Source organism: Arachis stenosperma, chromosome 3 (assembly GCF_014773155.1).
Source record: "Arachis stenosperma cultivar V10309 chromosome 3, arast.V10309.gnm1.PFL2, whole genome shotgun sequence".
Classification (NCBI taxonomy): domain Eukaryota; kingdom Viridiplantae; phylum Streptophyta; class Magnoliopsida; order Fabales; family Fabaceae; genus Arachis; species Arachis stenosperma.
In genome coordinates, this window is record NC_080379.1 from 77,159,576 (window position 1) to 77,180,928 (window position 21,353).

Consider the following 21,353-nt stretch of genomic DNA (forward strand, 5'->3'; position numbering starts at 1 on the left):
GATTGTTAACGTGAAAGTTAACGTGGAGTGGGGTTCAAAGAGCCAACGTTAGTGACACTCACTTTTGTCACCAACGTTGGGAGAGGGCTTCATTACTACGTTAAGAGCCACGTTAACTTAGTTAACGTGGGTTCTAACGTAGGGGCTTAAGACAATTGGAGCGTTAGTGACAAAGGTGAGTGTCACTAATGCTCTCGAAGGTGGTAGATGCCCACGTTAAGAGCTACGTTAGCTAAGCTAACGTCAGACCTAACGTAGGGAGCAAGAGGCAAGCAACGTTAATGGGAAAAGTGATTCCCATTAATGTTTGCGAAAAGGGGCACAAGCCAACGTTAATGGGAAAAGTGAGTCCCATTAACGTTGGCCAAGAATTGAGAAGGAACATTAGAAGTCACGTTAAGACTTCTAACGTTGAGAATAACGTGGGCATATAAGGGTGGAACGTTAGTGGAAAAGGTGAATGCCACTAATGTTCTCGCACCCAGAAATGTATTCCACGTTAATCTCACTAAATGCCCAAGCCTAATTCATATTTCTCTGCAAGCTGGGCCCACTAAAGATGAGAATTGCTTCAACTCAAGGTCTAAAGCCCACATCCAAGACTTGAAGAACTCACTAGAAGATCATGAAGAGTAGTATATATAGGAGTAGTTTTGAACTAGCTGGGAGCTTTTGGACTTTTGGGAACTACTCTCTGCATGGATTCTTCTTTTCTGCCAATTTTGATTCCTAGAGCTATGAACAACTAAACCCATTTCATTGGGTTAGGGAGCTTTGCTGTAATTTGATGGATCAATATTAGTTTTCATTCTTCTTCTTCTATCTTTTCTCTTGATTTTACTAGAAAGCTTTCAATCTTAATTCAATTGGTTAGTTGTCTTGGAAAAGAAACTCTCCATAATTGGATCTCTTCGGAACCTTGGAAGAGGAATGAAGAGATCATGCTAGAAATGCTTTATCATGCTAGACGAATTTGGGTTTGGATGGATATGTGACTATAATCCTACCAATACTTGATTTGGGAAATGTATGTGGTATAATCAGTGACCATTCTTCATCTCTTCTCATGAGCAATTGACCAAGGAATTGGCTATTGATCAAGATTTGAGAGATTGGATTACCAAGGAATTGGAATCCAATCACTTAAGATTGCTAAGGAGATCAATGAATGCATTGATTGAGGAAGAGATGAGAATGAACTTGATCCGGAGAATTGCAACATCTGCTAAACCCAATGATCTCCCCATTTCTAATCTTACCCATTCTCTTTAATTTCTGCCATTTACTTTTACGAGCATTACCCAAATTCTCCATTTAAGATTATGCACTTTAATTTCTGCTATTTAATTTCTAGTCATTTAAATTTCTGCATCTCAATCTAAATTCTGTTTAGCTCAACTAGTATATTCTTCTAACTAAAGTTGCTTGACCAATCAATCCTTGTGGGATTCGACCTCACTCTATAATGAGTTTTACTTGACGATAATTCGGTATACTTGTCGAAGGAAAATTTGTTGAGAGACAAGTTTCCATGCATCAAGTTTATGGCGCCGTTGCTGGGGATTGATTTTGAATCAACAATGATTAAGCTAGAAGATCACTAGATTGAGCATTTTTCGTTATTCTTTTCTGTATTCAGTAACTTACCTTAATTTGTTTTTAATTTCCTCCTCATCCCCTTTACCCTCTCTATTTTCTGTTCTCTTTTTCTTAGTTTATCATAATTAAACTCACTAACCCACTAACTGTTTGATAAATTGCATCACTCACACTAACAATTATTCTAAAAAAAATAGTCTTCACTATATCTCCTGTTGTGCATTCTGTTTGTTGTATGTCAGGGAGAAGAGAAGGAATCTCAACATCCTTTGATTCAGAACCTGAGAGAACCCTTTGGCGACGAAAAAGGAAGGCAAGAGGAAAAAGAATCATTGGCGCTGAGGAAGAGGAAGAGTATTTTGAACCCAACATGGAAGAGAATTTGGAGAACAATCATGAAGAAGAAGCTCATAATCATGCCAGAGAAGGCCATGCAAACCGGACTGGGCATGAAAGGAGGGTCTTAGAATCCTATATCAATCCTAATCCAGGAAACTGTGGAAGCAGCATTCAGAAACCCACCATACATGCCAACAATTTCGAGCTAAAACCTCAACTCATCACGTTGGTGCAAAATAATTGCTCATTTGGAGGAGGTGCTCAAGAAGACCCTAACCAACACTTGACCACCTTCTTGAGGATTTGTGACACGGTGAAGTCCAATGGAGTCCACCCCGATGTCTATAGGTTGCTCTTGTTCCCCTTTTCACTCAGGGACAAGGCAACAAAGTGGCTTGAATCCTTCCCAAAAGAAAGCCTGACAAATTGGGAAGAGGTAGTGAACAAGTTTTTAGCAAGATTTTACCCTCCTCAAAGGATTAATAGGTTAAGAACTGAGGTGCAGACTTTCAGGCAACAAGATGGTGAGACACTTTATGAAGCATGGGAGAGATTCAAAGACTTGACAAGGAGATGTCCACCAAAGATGTTTAATGAGTGGGTTCAATTTCACATCTTCTATGAAGGTCTTTCCTATGAGTCAAAGAAGGCTGTAGATCATTCATCAGGAGGTTCTTTAAACAAGAAGAAAACCGTTGAAGAAGCCATATATGTCATTGAAACAGTTGTTGAGAATGATTACTTCTATGCCTCTGAAAGAAGTAATACTAGAGGAGTAATGGAGCTGAACCACATGGATGTACTATTAGCCCAAAACAAGATGATCACCAAGCAACTAGCAGATCTTACTAAGAAGGTGGAAGAGAACCAAGTTGCAGCAGCCATCACCTCATCACCAACTCATGAAGGAGTAAACATGGGAGAAAAAGGTGACTGGGAGCAAGCAAACTATGTGGGAAATTCACCTAGACAAGTCCATGATCCATACTCTAAAACCTACAACTCTGGATGGAGAAATCACCCAAACTTTGGATGGGGAAACCAACAAGACCAAGGACAAGATCAGAAACATTCCAACTTCAACTCCAACAACAATGCCACTCATCAAAACACTTCACAGAGATATTACCAACATCTATCTAACCAACCTTCTCAACCACCTAATCTCAACCCATCATCATCCACAAATGATAGGCTTTCAAAGATTGAGGCTCTACTCAAAATTCTATGCAAAGAAATTTAAGATAGTAAAGCTTTCCAGGAAGAAGTGCAATCTAACATGCAGAATCAAGATGCTGCCATTAAGAAACTAGAAACACAGATTGAATTTTTATTCAAGCAAACCCCTGGGCACAACAATTGCAGCAATATTAACTCAATACCAAGGGAAGAATGTCAGGCCATCACCCTTAGGAGTGGGAAGGAATTGAAGGAGACCCACAAGAAACCACCAGAGAAGGAACTGGATGAAGAAAACAAGGGACATGAGGAAGCTCACACCTCAATCCCCAAGTCACATCAAGAAAGAGAGGCGCTCAATCCACACCTCTCAAAGGCCCCATACCTACAGCAGTTGCAATTAAAGAAGAAGGGAGAGGACAACCAATTCTCAAGATTCTTGGAGATCTTTAAGAAATTACAAATAAACATATCCTTTGCTGAAGCAATCGAGCAAATGCCACTCTATGCCAAGTTCTTGAAGGAGTTGATGACCAAAAAGAGAAGCTGGAAGAACAATGAGACTGTGGTACTTACAGAAGAATGCAGCGCCATCATCCAACACAAATTGCCTAAAAAATTGAATGATCCTGGGAGCTTCCAAATCCCGTGTATCATTGGAGAAATCACTGTGGAAAAGGCTTTATGTGATCTAGGAGCCAGCATAAATCTAATGTCTCTAGCAATGATGAAAAAGATGAAGATTGAAGAAGCCAAACCAACAAGAATGGCCCTGCAACTAGCAGACAGGTCATTCAAATTTCCCCATGGGGTAGTAGAAGACTTGTTGGTGAAGGTGGGAGACTTCATTTTCCCAGCAGATTTTGTAGTACTAGACATGGAGGAAGGAGCTAAGACCTCCATCATCCTGGGGAGGCCATTTTTAGCCACTGCCGGAGCCATTATTGATGTCCAAAAGGGTGAACTTGTCCTCAGATTACACGAGGAGAAAATGACATTCAATGTGTTTAAGGCCATGAGATACCCACATGACTCATTGGGAGAATGTATGAGGTTGGACTCAGTAGAAGCTTTGGTATAAGAAACTCTTGAAGAAGAGCTTGAAGCATCAACAGAAGAGGAGTTAGCAACAAGCGAAGAAGCTGCAGCCACTGAAATACATGTTCAAGGTGGGCTAGAAGAGAAGGAAGAAAGAAAAGAAGCACCCAAACTGGAGCTTAAAGCACTGCCAACCACTCTCAAGTATGCATACTTGGGAGAAAATAAAAGCTATCCAGTAATCATAAATTCAGCTCTCAGCCAAGAACAAGAGGAAGAGTTGCTTCAAGTCTTACGACGGAATAAGGATGCCATTGGATGGACACTTACTGACTTGAAGGGAATCAGTTCAGCCATATGCATGCATAAGATACTCCTAGAAGAAGGTGCCAAACCTTCCATTCAGCCCCAAAGAAGAATAAATCCAGCAATGAAAGAAGTAGTGCAGAAAGAAGTCATGAAGTTGTGGCAGGGAGGAGTAATCTATCCCATCTCAGACAGCCAATGGGTTAGTCCTGTTCAAGTGGTTCCCAAGAAGGGAGGAATCACTGTGGTGCCCAACGAAAGGAATGAGCTAATCCCTACAACAGGCTGGAGAATGTGTATTGACTACAGGAAGCTTAATAAGGCCACAATAAAAGATCATTTCCCACTTCCCTTCATGGATCAAATGTTGGAAAGACTTGCGGGACATGCATATTATTGTTTTCTAGATGGTTATTCAGGATATAACCAAATAGTGGTTGATCCAAGAGACCAAGAGAAGACATCATTCACTTGCCCATATGGAGTATTTGCCTATAGGCGCATGCCATTCGGGCTATGTAATGCACCCGCAACTTTCCAACGCTGCATGCTCTCCATCTTTTCAGATATGATAGAGAAGTTCATTGAAGTTTTCATGGATGACTTCTCAGTATTTGGAGATTCCTCCGCTAATTGCCTAACCCATCTTGCCTTGGTATTGAAAAGATGTCAAGAAACCAACTTAGTCTTGAACTGGGAAAAATGTCACTTCATGGTGACAGAGGGAATAGTTCTTGGCCATAAAGTTTCTAATCAAGGCATTGAGGTAGACAGAGCTAAGGTGGAGCTAATTGAAAAGTTACCTCTACCTAGTGATGTCAAAGTAATTAGGAGCTTTTTGGGGCATGCCGGCTTTTATAGAAGGTTTGTTAAAGATTTTTCAAAGATAGCCAAGCCCTTAAGCAATCTCCTAATGTCTGATACACCATTTAATTTTGATGAGAAATGCATGCTAGCATTTGAAAACTTGAAAAATAAATTGTCCTCTGCTCCTATCATTTCCCCACCTGATTAGAACTTACCCTTTGAAGTGATGTGTGATGCATCTGATTTTGCACTTGGGGCCATGTTAGGGCAGAGGAAATATAACTTAGTCCATGTGATATACTATGCTAGCAAAGTCCTCAATGATGCTCAAAGAAACTATACCACTACTGAAAAGAAGTTGCTAGCAATAGTTTTTGCATGTGATAAGTTCAGATCATATCTCATTGGTGCTAAAGTGATTGTTTTCACAGATCACACAGCACTTAAATATTTATTTGCCAAGCAAGAATCAAAACCAAGACTAATAAGATGGATCTTATTGTTGTAGGAATTCAATATTGAAATCAGAGACAAGAAAGGAGTTGAGAACAAGGTAGCAGATCACTTATCCAGAATCCGTCATGAGGAAGGTGGAACACATGATACAAGTGTGAATGAGCTCTTCCCTGATGAGCAATTGATGACAATTCACAAAGCACCATGGTTTGCGGACATTGCCAACTTCAAGGCAACCGGAGCCCTACCTCCAGGGATCAATAAACATAAAAAAAGAAAGCTCATAAATGATGCAAAATATTTTGTCTGGGATGAGCCATATCTCTTCAAGAAGTGTTCAGATGGAATTATTAGAAGATGTGTCTCGGAAGAAGAAGGACGAGAGGTCTTATGGAATTGCCACAGCTCATGCTATGGAGGCCATTTTGGAGCCGATAGAACTGCAGCAAAAGTGTTACAAAGCAGATTCTTTTGGCCTACCCTTTTTAAGGATGCCAAAGAACTAGTAAAGAGCTGCAATGAATGCCAAAGATCAGGAAACTTGCCCAAAAGAAATGAGATGCAACAAAATTTCATCTTGGAATTAGAACTGTTTGATGTGTGGGGAATCGATTTCATGGGACCATTCCCAACCTCATATTCAAACAAGTACATCTTGGTATCAGTGGACTACGTTTCCAAGTGGGTAGAGGCTATTGCAACTCCAACAAATGATAACAAGATAGTCATGAACTTCCTCAGGAAGAATATCTTTAGCCGTTTTGGAGTCCCCCGAGCACTCATCAGTGATGGAGGGAGCCATCTTTGTAACAGACCACTAGAAGCGCTCCTCCTACGATACGGGGTAAAACACAAGGTTGCCACACCTTATCATCCCTAAACAAGTGGGCAAACTGAGATATCCAACAGAGAGCTAAAAAGGATTTTGGAAAAGACGGTGGGTGCATCAAGAAAGGATTGGTCGAAGAAGCTGGATGATGCTCTTTGGGCATACCGAACAGCATTCAAAACACCACTTGGAATGTCCCCATATCAACTGCTGTATGGAAAAGCTTGTCATTTACCACTGGAACTGGAACACAAAGCTCTCTGGGCTCTCAAGATACTAAATTTTGACAGCATTGCTGCTGGTGCAAAGAGGATCATACAGCTGCAAGAGATGGAGGAATTTAGATCGCAAGCCTACGAAAATGCCAAGATTTATAAAGAAAAGGCGAAGAGAAGACATGATCTGCATATTGCACCCAGGAGTTTCTAAAAAGGGTAACAAGTACTCCTTTACAATTCCAAATTGAGACTGTTCCCAGGAAAACACAAATCAAGGTGGTCCGGACCTTTTCTTGTCACAAAAGTCTCGCCATATGGACACATAGAAATCATGGATGAAAGTTCAGAGAGGACTTTCACTGTGAACGGACAAAGGCTGAAGCATTATATGAGCAACATGGGGGAAAACCCCAGAGTAAAGTATCATCTCAAGTAATGGATGAATCGTCGAGCTAGCGACGCTAAAAGAGCACTTTGTTGGGAGGTAACCCAACCTGAGGTAGTTTCCTTTTCATCTTCATTTCAATAAAGATCACAAGTTGTTTCCCCTGTATTGCGAGGAGCTAAGTTTGGTGTTCCACACCAAAACAATCCAAGAGTGAAAGTGTAATTCTAAGTTTGGTGTCCCACCAAAGATATTAGTTAGAATCACATTACACCCCCAAAACACATTGCTAGCTCCAACCAATCAAGGGAACCACTTAACTGTAGTTTAGTCTCTAGTCAAGAATTGTTTTGTTAATAACATGATATGAGGGTCTCTGCATGTATGCAAACTTTTGTAGTGGGCAAGGAACTAAGTTTGGTGTTCACACACCAAATTCAGTTCAGAAGTTCACAAGCATACATGCAAGCTAACTATTTCTCAAGTGCTTCGGGAACAAGCAACTTCTAAGAACTTTGCAGGAACCTTATGAGGAAATGGTACACCTTCATCCAAGGAAGTAAAGTAGCAAAGATTATGGATGATGACAAAGAGGAGGACAACTAGAACCCATCACCCGAAGGTTGTATTGTTACTTAATTCCATGTGCTGAGAATGTTAAAATTGGAAGTCCAAATGCACCTTTGATTAATAGTTGCTCGTTAGTTGGAACCTTTTCAATTATGCATTTAATTCTCCTTGCTTAAGTCTATGTTATTGAGCCTAATGTCTTGAATGTTCACTTGCACCTTTCTTACTTGTATGCTTGTCTCTTTAAGTTAATCAAAAAGAAAATGCTATGAAAAGAATGAGAGTGGAGTTATTTTGTAAAGTGCATTCTGAATGTTTGTGGTAGGATGATTAGTAAGCTAAGTTGGTTCACCAAGAAAGGAAAGAAAGCAACTATCCATCCTAAGTCCTATGTTTGAGACACATTCTTTGAGGCTAGCTAAACAATCAGATCCTAGCAAGAAAAGAAAAAAAAAAGAAGAGCAATACAAGTGAAAATAAGAAAAGGAACACAACAAGAAACAATGCTAGGCACCAAGGGTTTCGAAACTGAGGCATGTGTCTGTGGTGTTTATGTACAAGGGATATACTTGGATGAATAAGCTCTTAGGGGTGCCTTATCACTTGGTAACTTGGATTAACTAATCCGGAATTATCAGCTGAAAGTCCACTATCAAGAGTAACCCTTGTTACAGAGCACTTAGTAACCCAAAGAGGTGCTGGACACCAAGGTCTCAAGAAAGAAAGAATAACAAACCATGTGCCTGTGGTGTGTATGTATGAGGGAAAGAGACTTGAGGGAGTAAGTCCTTAGGGGTGTCTTAACACCTAGCACCTTAAAACCAACTGGTTTGGGAGTGTTGGCTGAAAGCTTATCATAAAAAGTTGCCCTCTTACAAACCACCTAGCAAAAAGAAAAATAAACTTTGAAAAGAAAAAAAAAAGAAGGATCAATAAGAAAGAAGCCTTAAGGGATGCAATTAAGAGAGTGACTAAGGATTTGATAAAGGCTTGAAACCTAAAAGGAAAGAACCTAAGTTGCTATGCATGAAACTCCATGAACCATGAATGCTACTTCCATCTTATCTTCTTGTTCTCTCATTTCATTTTTCTTATGCTTCAGTACTTGCTTAGGGACAAGCAAGCTTTAAGTTTGGTGTTGTGATGCCAGGGCATCTAGGCCAATTTCACAGACCTTTTCTTTACTGTTTTAGGGTAGTTTCATGCATTTTCCTAGTAAACAAGGCAAGTTTTGGGTGAAAACATACTTACACCTTCATTTAAGCAACTATTGTAAATTTTTGCATGATTTCATGAGATTTTTGCCAGAATTGCATGATAATTTAATGATGCATAATCTCATGACTCTGGCTAGAGCTTTGATGCACTTTAATTGCTTGATTTCAGGACAAAGGAAGCATGGAAGAATTACGTTAGCATTCACGTTAACTTAGTTAACGTGACTACTAACGTGGGATGGCAAATAGCTTGCAACGTTAATGAGAAATGTGATCACCAATAACGCCTGCGAAGCCATTCATAGCCTACATTAAGAGCCACGTTAACTTAGTTAACGTGGTACTTAATGTAGAAGAAAAAGAGGACTCCACGTTAATGAGAAACGTGAACTCCAATAACGTTTCTCCTCAACGTTAGTGGTAAAAGTGAACACCACTAACATTGGGAAACTAGGCAATACCCCACGTTAAGAGTCACGTTAACTAAGTTAACATGAACTCTAACATGGAAGAGGATCAACAATGCCAACGTTAGTGACATTCACTTTTTTCACTAACGTTGGATCATTAGCATTGCCTACGTTAACTCTCACATTAAGATTGTTAACGTGCAAGTTAACGTGGAGTGGGGTTCAAAGAGCCAACGTTAGTGACACTCACTTTTGTCACTAACGTTGGGAGAGGGCTTCATTACTACGTTAAGAGCCACGTTAACTTAGTTAATGTGGGTTCTAACGTAGGGGCTTAAGACAATTGGAGCGTTAGTGACAAAGGTGAGTGTCACTAACGCTCTCGAAGGTGGTAGATGCCCACGTTAAGAGCTACGTTAGCGGGATTCCCATTAATGTTTGCAAAAAGGGGCACAAGCCAACGTTAATGGGAAAAGTGAGTCCCATTAACGTTGGCCAAGAATTGAGAAGGAACGTTAGAAGTTACGTTAAGACTTCTAACGTTGAGAATAACGTGGGCATATAAGGGTGGAACGTTAGTGGAAAAGGTGAATGCCACTATCGTTCTCGCACCCAGAAATGTATTCCACGTTAATCTCACTAAATGCCCAAGCCTAATTCATATTTCTCTGCAAGCTGGGCCCACTAAAGATGAGAATTGCTTCAACTCAAGGTCAAAAGCCCACATCCAAGACTTGAAGAACTCACTAGAAGATCATGAAGAGTAGTATATATAGGAGTAGTTTTGAACTAGCTGGGAGCTTTTGGACTTTTGGGAACTACTCTCTGCATATTTTACTTTTCTGTCCTTCTAGCATGGATTCTTCTTTTCTGCCAATTTTGATTCTTAGAGCTATGAACAACTAAACCCCTTTCATTGGATTAAGGAGCTCTGCTGTAATTTGATGGATCAATATTAGTTTTCATTCTTCTTCTTTTATCTTTTCTCTTGATTTTACTAGAAAGCTTTCAATCTTAATTCAATTGGTTAGTTGTGTTGGAAAAGAAACTCTCCATAATTAGATCTCTTCGGAACCTTGGAAGAGGAATGAAGAGATCATGCTAGAAATGCTTTTTCATGCTGGACCAATTTGGGTTTGGATGGATATGTGACTATAATCCTACTAATACTTGATTTGGGAAATGTATGTGGTATAATTAGTGACCATACTTCATCTCTTCTCATGAGCAATTGACCAAGGAATTGGCTATTGATCAAGATTTGAGAGATTGGATTACCAAGGAATTGGAATCCAATCACTTAAGATTGCCAAGGAGATCAATGAATGTATTGATTGAGGAAGAGATGAGAATGAACTTGATCCGGAGAATTGCAACATCTCCTAAACCCAATGATCTCCCCATTTCTGATCTTACCCATTCTCTTTAATTTCTGCCATTTACTTTTATGAGCATTACCCCAATTTCCCATTTAAGATTCTGCACTTTAATTTCTGCTATTTAATTTCTAATCATTTAAATTTCTGCATCTCAATCTAAATTCTGTTTAGCTCAACTAGTATATTCTTCTAACTAAAGTTGCTTGACCAATCAATCCTTGTGGGATTCGACCTCACTCTATTGTTGAGAGACAAGTTTCCATGCATCAGTCCACCATGTAGTGCCATATATGCTTGGAAAGCTCTGGAATCCTATTTTCCAATGCACTTAGAATCACCTTATTTAGAGCTTTGTGGCTCAAGTTATTCTTGTTTGAAGAAGGCATGGTCAGGCTTCCAGGTGAGACTTTTGCCCACGTTAACTACCACGTTAATGTAGTTAACGTGGCCGTTAACGTGGGTCTTTTTGCTTCACAAACGTTAGTGGAGATCACATTTTCCACTAACGTTGGCATCTCCCTTTTCTTCCACGTTAACTACCACGTTAATGTAGTTAACGTGGCCATTAACGTGGGTCTTTTTGCTTTGCAAATGTTAGTGGCACTCACTTTTTCCACTAACGTTGGCGTTTCCCTTTCCTTCCACGTTAACTACCACGTTAATGTAGTTAACGTGGAAGCTAACGTAGGCCTTCTTTGCTTCGCCAACGTTAGTGGCGTTCACTTTTACCACTAACATTGCATGCTCTCCTTCTTTTCTTGGTCACCATCCTCTTTTTAGTGCTCATGTTGATTGCCTTCACCACCTTGATTTCAGGACTTGGGTGTTGTATGATGGTTGGAGCATCCTCTTCATCAAGTGCTTCTTGAATTGGTGGTTCAATGAACTCACCCTCTATGCAACTCTCTATTTCATTGGAGTGTGGGCTCCCTTGATTGACTTCCTCCCTTTCTTCTACGTGATGTTGCATTAAGTCTTTTGGGAGTGAGTTTGCATGTTCCTTTGTCACAACTAGTAATCTCTGTGGGTATGGAGCCTTAGGCTTATATATTCTCACAACCTCCTCTTCATCATAAAAATCTCACTTGGTATGGATGCCTCTTTTTCTTTTTCTTCTGATTCCTCCCTTGGGTTTGCCATGGTGTCACTAAGGGAATTATAGGTATGGAATTGCTTTGATAGATATCCAACTTGTGCCTCAAGCTTCTTAATGGAAAGCCCCCGGTTTTGCATAATGGATTTTACTTCCTCTTGGAAAGTCCTCGTGTCCTTAGATCCTTCCAAGAGCATTGCCAGTAGGTTCTCTATCCTTGATAGCTTATCCTCGAGGGGAGGGTGTGCAGCTGGGGTGAAATTTGGAGGTTGAGGGTGGCTACTTTGTGAATGGAATTAGTTGTTTTGTAGTTGTATGTTCTGAGAGTGGTGTGACTTTTGTGGGTAATGATATGGGTTTTGTGGACTGTGAGAAGAATTTTGTGTGTAATGGAATGCATTGTGTGAGTGGTGAGATGAATTATATGGATGTGGGAAGGAATTTTGTGTTGAGGCATGTCCAAGTTGTGAAGGGTTTTGATGTGGAAAGCTAGGAGGTGAGGTTGAATAATTAAAAGATGATGGCACTTGATGAATGGGGTGTGAATAAGTGAAATTTCTTTGGTTTTGATCTCCCTAGGCACAGCTTGAGTAGTGATCAAAGTCATCAAAATATGGACCATTTTGTGGTTCTGGAAAGTACCCTATTTCATGTTTTTGATACTCCCACCCACCATGAGCATAGTAAAGTGGATCATTCTGTGGTGGTGGAGAGTTTCCCATGAAATTTGATTGACTACCATATGAGGGATGCTCCTTTCTTTCCTACAGAAAGCTTTGTCTCAAACAATAATCACCAAAAGAAATTGGAATCTCCATTGTCACTGATGAGGAAATTCTCAGTGAGGCAATATCACAAACAGTTAGTTAGCAAAAGAAAATAATGAAACAAAAGAAAACAAAAACAAAAGAAAAGTGTCTAATCTAGTAAATCAATCAACCGGTAGTTTGTTAATCACAATTAATCCCCGGCAACGGCGCCATAAACTTGATGCATGAAAACTTGTCTCTCAACAAATTTTCCTTCGGCAAGTATACCGAATTATCGTCAAGTAATAACTCACAAAAGAGTGAGGTCGAATCCCACAGAGATTAACGGATTAAGCAATCAATGGTTAATTGATTATTCTAGTTAGACGAATCATATTGGAGTGATAAGTAACAAGGAAATGTAAATGGCATAAAAGTAAAGAAAACAATAAAGTGCAGAAAAGTAAAATGGAAAGAAAAGTAAATGTAAGAACTAAAAATAAAATGAACATTGGGATCAAGAGATATTGCAATCCTCCGGATCAAGTTCATTCTCATCTCTTCCTCAATCAATGCATTCATTGATCTCCTTGGCAATCTTAAGTGATTGGATCCCAATTCCTTGGCAATCCAATCTCTCTAAGCTTAAACAATTTCCCAATTCCTTGACTTAATTGCTCATGGGAAGAGATGAAGTTTGGCCACTGATTATACCACACACATTCATAGATCAAAGTATTGGTAGGATTAAATGTCACAATATCCATCCAACCCCCAACCTAATCCAATGTGAGAGAGCATTTCTAGCATGATTTCCTCATTCCTCTTCCAAGGTTCCGAGGAAATCTAAGAATGAGCAATTTCTCTTCCAAGACAATTACCCAATTGGATGAAGATCGAAATCTCTCTAGTAAAATCAAGAGAAAAGAAAGAAGAAGAAGAATAAGAACTACAATTGATCCATTGAATCACAATAGAGCTCTCTAACCCAATGAAAAGAGTTAGTTGATCATTGCTCTACCAAAATAGAAAAGAAGAAAGTGCAGAAAAGTAAAGATGAAGATTAAAACTAACATTGAAACTTCCAAATTCATAAATGAAAAGTACAAAAAAAAAGAAAGAGATGGAAAAGTGTGTGAGGGGAGGGAGTCCGAAGACCCCACTTCAATCCCCAATTTCCTAGCCTTCCTTGAATGCACAAACTAAGGCCTTTATATAGGCTCTCCTAAATTACAAAATGAAATTAAAAGCAAATTACAATTAAATAAAAATTCCTATTCTAGATGCTTCTTGTGGCCTTGCTTGGTTGAAACTTGTGGGCTTGCTTCCTTGAGGTTGGGCGGTCATTGAAAGAGAAGTGAATCAAGTTGAGGTCCAGGTGCTAAAGTTAGTGCTACCATTAGCCACACTAACGCTACAAGTGTGGCGTAGTGCCAAAGTTATTGTGGCTAACGTTGCACTTGTTACCAATTAGTGTTTTTGGGGCTTAAAAGATGCCTCTTGTTTGTCCTCCAATTTCATGCCCACTATAGACTATTATATATCTTTGGAAAGCTCTGAATGTCAGCTTTCTAACGCAACTGGAATCACCACAATTGGATCTCTGTAACTAAAGTTATGCTCCTTTGAAGTGGACATGGTCGCTGGCATAGTCGCTAGCGTTACTGGAAAATGTGAGTCACAATAACGCTAGCGATTAGAGGCTTAATATTGCCAGGTTCTGGAGCTCAAACTTAATGTCCACTGATGAGCGGATAATTTATACGCTTTTTGGCATTGTTTTTAGGTACTTTTTAATAGGTTCTGATGACATGTCACCATGTCATGTTTTTCTATGCTTTTTCATACAAGAAATTTATGATTAGTGCTTAAATATTGCATTCTTTGGTGCTTAAATGGTACATTTCTTTGATCTTTTGATTTGATAAACTTTGTAGGGAATAAGAAGAAAAAGAAGCAAAAAGAGCACAAAATAAGCTAAAAAGAAGAAAAGAGGAATTTTGGGCACACTTTGAAGTTGGAGCACACTTTGGAGGCTTAGGCCACGCTTCTAAAAGCGTGACCCATGACCAAATCAAAGAAGAAAAGCGTGGCCCAAAGGAAGAAAAGCGTGGCTCAAAACAAGGAGGAAGAGAGGACAAAAAGTTTTGGGTGAAAAGTTAGCCTTGAAGTTAGCCCCCTAACTTGGAGGCTAACGTTGGAAGCTGAAAAACACTCCAAGGGGCTACTCACGTTTGTGCCAACGTTAGCCCCCTAACTTGGAGGCTAACGTTGGCACATGAAGATGTAAAGGAATGGGCAAAAGTTTGCGCCAACGTTAGCCCCCTAACTTTTGGGCTAACGTTGGCGCCACACACCACAACAGCTTGAAGGGGTATACTTCCAACAAGAATAACTTGAGCTACAGAGCTCCAAATGAGGTGATTCAAGAAGCATTGGAAAGTAGGAATCAAGAGCTTTCCAAGCATATATGGCACTGCATGGTGGACACTAAAATTGAGGGAGAAAACTGCCCCGCAATGTGCATAAACGAACATGGTGGCAACCTGCAGTGAGGCCAACTGACCTCTGCACCTTCAAAGGAGTATAACTCGAGCTGTAGAGCTCCAAATAATGTGCTCCCAACGGCATTGGAAAGTAGACATCCAGGGCTTTCCAAAAATGTATAATAGTATGGGGTGGACAATACATTTGAGCCTCCAGAACTGGCGTTTTCGCCAACGTTTGAGGGCTAACGTTACCTCAAACGCTGCACACCAAAGCCAGCGACCATGCCCTCTTCAAATGATCATAACTTGAGTTGTAGATGTCCAATTGAAGTGATTCCAAGTGGGTTAGAAAGCTGACATTCAGAGCTTTCCAACCATATATGATAGTCTATATTGGGCATAAAATTGGCAACATGACAAGAGGACAAAGTTGGCCCCATAAATGTGCATAAGGGAGGCCAACGTTAGGGTCAAAGTTAGACCCCTAACGTTGGCACCAACGTTCATACCAGCAAGATTTGTGGGCTGCTATGAAAAGTTGGAGCCAAAGTTAGACCCCTAACGTTAGCTCCAACTTTTGGTCCAACTTTTGCAAACTCAACCCGGTTCAATTCGGTTCCTCTTCAAACTCCAAGATGCAATCAACCAAGGCCTTTATCAACCAAATTCCATCAAGAGCAAGGGCCCAATTGACACCACTCAGAGGCACAAGATAGTTAGAATAGAAATTTTATTTTAATTGTAATTTGTTTTGAATTTCATTTTCATTTTGTAGAGATGCTTATAAATAGGCATCTGTTTCATATTTGGAAGCAGGCTGGCTCCACTAGGGAGCACTAGGAGTAGTAGTAGAGAGCTCTCTCTTTAATTTGTTTTTGGATCTTGGGTTGAAGAATTGAAAAAATTCTGTTTCAATCTCACCTTAGATCTTGTTTATTTTTCACTGTTATTGAATTTCCATTTTGGTTACTTGCTGCTCATCTACTCTCTTTGAAATTTACAATTCCCTTGCTATTGTTCTTGTTGGATCTAGGAAGGCATTGAGATCTAGACTTGGTTTTCTAGTCTCTGGGTCCTGAGATCCCATTTTACCATTTCAATTTGCTGTTCTTGCTTTATTTGTTCACTTTACTTGTCTGTTTGAATTCGATTAAATCCCAATTCCCATTTACTCTCCTGTTTGATGCAAGTTAATTTCTCTTTGTTTAATTCCTGCAATTCCAAGTCCCAATCCCCTTTACATTTCAAGCCATTTACATTTATTGTCATTTAAGATTCTTGCAATTTACAATCCTTGCCATTTAAGTTTCTGTCCCATTTAGCTTCTGCACCTTTAATTCTTGCAATTTACTTTCTGTTGGTCACTCTTCACACAATTCACCAATGTTAGCTTGACTAAACTAATCACCCATTAAAGTTGCTTGATCCATCAATCCCTGTGGGATCGACCTCACTCCCGTGAGTTATTATTACTTGATGCGACCCGGTGCACTTGCCGGTGAGTTTTGTGTCGGATCGTTTTTCCGCACATCAAGTTTTTGGCGCCGTTGCCGGGGATTGATTAGATCAACAATGATTAAGTGGGTGAGAAGTCTAGATTAAGCAGTTTCTTTATTTTTGTTCTCTGTTCTAAGTTGAAACCAAGGTGTTTGAGTTATTGCCTCACTAAGAAATTCATCTCTGAGATATGAATTTCAATTTTCCTTGGTGTTGTGTTTTACAAATTTCAAATGGAGTTCAACTCATCTTATGATCAAACAAATTTTATGGGATATTACCCATCATCATCAATCTCTAATGGTGGCTGGGAATATCACTCAGAGAATACACATTCTGAGCACTCCAATTCATGGAGATTTGCTTCAGAACCACAAGATGAGAAAGAAAATCATATGGGATATTTCCCTCACCCACAAAATGATGCAAGTCATGATTCTAATGGTGGCTGGGAAGGGAATTCTAATACTCCATATGATATTCATCCAAAGATATCATCACTTGACCATGCTTCAACAAAAAGCCCCTTTCAAAACTTACCACTCACACAAACTTCCTATCACCAAAGAATTTCAGAGCTTGAGTCCAAGCTCGAAAGATTTGTAGAGGAGTACGAGAAGTACCAGAAAGAAGAAGAGAACTCCCTCAAAAATATGGAAGTGCAGTTAGGCCAATTGTTGAATGCATGGAAGGAGAAAATGGAAAAACAAAAACAAAAGGTCCCTGTGTCAAGTGAAATTTCAATAGAGGATGAGGAGAAGGAGGCAATTGAACCTGAAGCTGCATGTCCACAGAAGCCACTTGAGATAAAGGAACATGAAAACTCACAACCTCCACAAACCCCCCTGGACCAAAACGCCTCAACACTTGAATCCATGATTGAAAGGTATGACGAGGAGATGAAGAAATGTTGGGAAGATAAACAAACCTCCCCCATGATAGAGCAATTAAAACAAATGTTGGGTGCAAAAGAGGAAGGGGAGGAGCAAGAAAGTGAAGAAGTCATTCCAAACTCAAGTGAGGCAGAGAAGTACATAAAGGAGGAGTTCATAGAACCACCAATACAAAAGGCTCTGGATGAATACAAAACTCCAATGATCACACAGCAACCAAGACTTGGATTCAAAGAAGTGAAGGCAACTAACAAAAGCACCAATCCTGTCCCTAATCCAGTAAGCAAGATCAATCAAGCCATTTGCAAAAGGAAGCTTGCTGAGGAAAAGCCAAGGCAAGGGGCAGTAGCTGAAACTTCTCCTCCTTTGAAGTCATTTCTCTTAACAAACTGGAAGAAGAGGAAGAAAGTAAAGAACAACATGCCAACAGTAGGTAACGTTTCTCTTCTATGCTTTGTTTTCTTTCTTTACTTTGTTTAAATTCAATAAAATGGCATATGGTTACAATCTAAGTTTGGTGTTGCCCTGCAACAAATTGTTCTCAATCTTTTTGGATGATTGTATCAAAATCAAAAATGAAAGTGACACACCAAGATTCTAAGTTTGGTGTGCCACTTATTTTCTATGCAATTTATTCAAGCAACACTACTTGTCTGCATAATCATAATGCCTCTGCAGTCTTATTTGTCTCTTTTAATTTGACACTTTTTCATTTTGCTTTCTTTAGTCATTTTTTTTTTCAGTTTTTAAATGCTTTTAATTTAGTTTGCTTAGTTACTGTGTTTGTTAATACATTACCAAGAGAGCTTTATTCATGGCAAATCTTGGCTTGGTGATTGTATTCAACAAATAACAGTTTCTCTTGTTTAGTTTTAATTCAAATAAATTGACATATGGTTGCATTCTAAGTTTGGTGTTGCTATGCAACAAAATTTGGTTCCAATTCTTACAAGATACTTGCATTAATTCCAAGTGAAAGTGTCACACTAAGTTTGGTGTGCCACTTATCTTTTATGCAATGTATTGTGCACATCTTCTTATCTATGCAATCAAAATGTCTCTGTCTCTTGTGCATTGATTATTATCTTTAATTTTGCTTGCTTAGAACACATGTACTACTAACTTTTCATTGTGTAAGACATTCATGATCCATCTTAGCCCCATAGCCATTGTTCTAATTGTTGCTTGAGGATGAGCAAGCATTTTGAGTTGGCAAGGGAAAGAGGAAGAATGGGAGGAAAACGACAACAATAGAGAAGATGAACTACAAGGTTGTAAAGTTCCTTTTCCTCTCATTTGTTTCAAGCACTATAAATTGCATGATTGTCTTTACCCTCTCTGTATGCATGTGTGTATGAAAAGGCATAGTTTGAATTCTAAATTGCAACATGGTGCTATGTCATTATGATTACCAACTTGAGTTTTGTGAATTCAAAAGCAACAAAGTATCATGATCATAAACAAACAAGGCATTAAAGAAGATTTTAGCATGTGCATAAAGGCATTGGAAAGCTAGTATGTTTGATTGTTGCTTAATTGCATTGGATTTTATTTAATTGAAGTTTTCATCTAGGACATTTTGTGAAATCTTTTAAAATCATGAAAACCTTGAAGAGGCGAATACAGTTGAAGTAAGAAAAGAAAAAGGGAAAGAATGAGAAAGCTGAAGGCTCTGAGTACCAATGGCAATTTATTTGTTAAGTACCTGTGGTGTTTATGTATCAAGCCAAATGCTTGAAAACAAAACACTTAGAAGTCAAGGCTAGGCTCAAAGTGCAAAAGCACTCCCTCAAAGCTCAAGGCTCTGAGCATCAATGATTAGAGAGTCAAGAAAAGAAAAGAAAAATGAGCTTAATGAAGTCCTCTAATCAAATGCTTGTGGTGCTTATGTATCAAGTGGTAATACTTGAAAACAAAGCATTTAGAAGTCGTAGCTTTGTTATCAACTCATGGGGCAAAGCACCCAAAAGGAGAAGCTAATAAGAAAATCAAAAGCTTGCTTCAAGGAAGAAATATAAAAGAAAGATTTCATAAATTGAGTTAGATGGAAGCATCAATCATTTACATTTCTTTTGTGATTGTAGCATGCGTATAAAACTAGCTTACCATGAACATTGAGTTGCTATTCTTCTTGCCTTGGATTGCCAATCTTTATTGCATGATTCTTTTCTTGCTTGGGGACAAGCAAGGTTTAAGTTTGGTGTTGTGATGACATGTCACCATGTCATGTTTTTCTATGCTTTTTCATACAAGAAATTTATGATTAGTGCTTAAATATTGCATTCTTTGGTGCTTAAATGGTACATTTCTTTGATCTTTTGATTTGATAAACTTTGTAGGGAATAAGAAGAAAAAGAAGCAAAAAGAGCACAAAATAAGCTAAAAAGAAGAAAAGAGGAATTTTGGGCACACTTTGAAGTTGGAGCACACTTTGGAGGCTTAGGCCACGCTTCTAAAAGCGTGACCTATGACCAAATCAAGGAAGAAAAGCGTGGCCCAAAGGAAGAAAAGCGTGGCTCAAAACAAGGAGGAAGAGAGGACAAAAAGTTTTGGGTGAAAAGTTAGCCTTGAAGTTAGCCCCCTAACTTGGAGGCTAACGTTGGAAGCTGAAAAACACTCCCAGGGGCTACTCACGTTTGCGCCAACGTTAGCCCCCTAACTTGGAGGCTAACGTTGGCACATGAAGATGTAAAGGAATGGGCAAAAGTTTGCGCCAACGTTAGCCCCCTAACTTTTGGGCTAACGTTGGCGCCACACACCACAACAGCTTGAAGGGGTATACTTCCAACAAGAATAACTTGAGCTACAGAGCTCCAAATGAGGTGATTCAAGAAGCATTGGAAAGTAGGAATCAAGAGCTTTCCAAGCATATATAGCACTGCATGGTGGACACTAAAATTGAGGGAGAAAACTGCCCCGCAATGTGCATAAACGAACATGGTGGCAACCTGCAGTGAGGCCAACTGACCTCTGCACCTTCAAAGGAGTATAACTCGAGCTGTAGAGCTCCAAATAATGTGCTCCCAACGGCATTGGAAAGTAGACATCCAGGGCTTTCCAAAAATGTATAATAGTATGGGGTGGACAATTTACTGCACTTTTCCCTTCCCCCTTTACAATTACTGTCATTTACTTCCTGTTAAACACAAATCACTCAATCAAAACTTGATTCGCTTGACTAAATCACCCACTAAACTAAAATTGCTCAATCCTTCAATCCCTGTGGGATCGACCTCACTCATGTGAGTTATTATTACTTGATGCGACCTGGTACACTTGCCGGTGAGTTTTGTGTTGGATCGTTTTCCACACATCAAGTTTTTGGCGCCGTTGCCGGGGATTGAAATAGATTGACAATGATTAAGTGAAGTGGAGGTCTAGATTAAGCATTTTTTTTCCTTTTCTGTTGTTCTAACCCTTACTAACACACTAACTGTTTGAGAAATTACTTCTATTAACTCACTAACAATTTTTCTCAAATAATTGCACTTAATTCTCAAGCGTGCTGTTGTTTGGTCATCCTGATTGTTTGCATATCATAGGAAATCAAGTTTCTACGGACAGAGGGTATCATGACATGAAGCCACCACTCATTGCACTCATCAAGAACAATTGTTCTTATGACGGAAATCCATCAGAGGATCCTCAACAGCATATATCTACTTTCCTGAGAACTTGCAATGCGGTCAAAACTGATGGTCTAGATCAGGACACTTACAAGATCCTGTTATTCCCTTTCTCATTAAAGGGTGAAGCTGCACAATGGTTTGAAACTTTTGCCCCAGGAAGTATCATTAGTTGGGATGACTTGGTCACCAAATTTCTAGCCAAATTCACCTCATCCAGACAGATCATCCAGCTGAAAGAAGAGGGACATCTATTCACACAAGGGGACGAAGA